Here is a 1,313-nt window from a genome sequence, read left to right as displayed (position 1 = left end):
TTACAATTCTATTATTTATTAATCCGGAGCAGGTGTACGACTACTGCCTTTGGCTGACTGAAGCTGTGCTAAGAAGTATATTTTCAGTGTATCTGTGTTGAACGCATGGTCAAGAACATCAATTTAATACTGCGATTGACTATCGTCGTTTACCTAAAGGAGCCGTTAACAACTTGTTAGTAAACAACGGTTTAAATTCGACCGTCAAGCTAAAATAAGGTGGGATCGTCACTAATAGAATGATGACATCGCAATATGATCACGGCTCTTAATTCTGATCGCAAAATGTCTCATCAAGTCCATATCTCATAACGTACGGTTCTGGCGCTTCGCTGGCCGCTGCCGTGACACGCTCACTTCGCTCGCTCGGCTCACGCGTCGGAGGATCACACGTCTTCCTATCCACTCCTCTTCTCGCTTTGCTCATCGTCGTAATTAACGCAGTTATAACAAGTTTTGTTACGCGGTGTGATCATTTTGCAATCTAGACATTCTGCTAGTGACTTGTCCAGTCGCCATCAGATGTTTCGGAGCGGCCATCAAAAATAGATGGTGATCAAAAATATCGAAACATGAAAAATATCGACTGTCCAATCAGTTACTTTCTTATTCGATTTATTTTCTATTTACTCAATTAGAACGTAACTAACTAAGTATATTCCCTCAACTTATTAACGCATAGTATGAATCAACAACTGACGTACTATACTTTCCCCCATTTAATTTCATTGCCGCGCGCCAGCAGGGCTACTACTACGAAACTCGAACTCGAAGTTCGTGTCGTGTGGTCCTTCTAACACTTATACTATTTAATACGAGAGCGAGAGGGACGGTACGGTACGAACTTCGAGTTTCGTAGTAGCCGTGCAGATTACGTACTTTGCTGCGATGCCGACGCTTCTGCAGAACAGACGCCCATCGGCGTCAGCGGCATCCAGGGAAAGCTAAATTAGACGCCCATCGGCGTTTTCGGCACTCCAGTTGCAGATTTGTAGATATGCATAAGAAACAGTGTTCGTAAACCTTTTGTGGTTTTTTATTATCACTGTTTTTGTACAGAAGTAATGAATAATGTATTTTGTCGGAAAAGTTCGTATTTAAAGCCTGACCAAAAATATATGACTATTCGCCATGTTGCGGAATTTCATTGGAACTAATTTCTTACACTGGCAATAATTTTAATGATTGTCAGTGTCATTGTGGTGGTTTCTTTGAACAATGACAAAAAATGCCCAAAACGATTCATAGTCAACAACGGATCATTGTAAATAATGTTTATAATAAAATACTGGAAAAAAAAAACTCTTGGGGAA

This window comes from Choristoneura fumiferana, chromosome Z (assembly GCF_025370935.1).
Source record: "Choristoneura fumiferana chromosome Z, NRCan_CFum_1, whole genome shotgun sequence".
NCBI lineage: Eukaryota > Metazoa > Arthropoda > Insecta > Lepidoptera > Tortricidae > Choristoneura > Choristoneura fumiferana.
Note: the sequence above shows the minus strand (reverse complement) of the source record.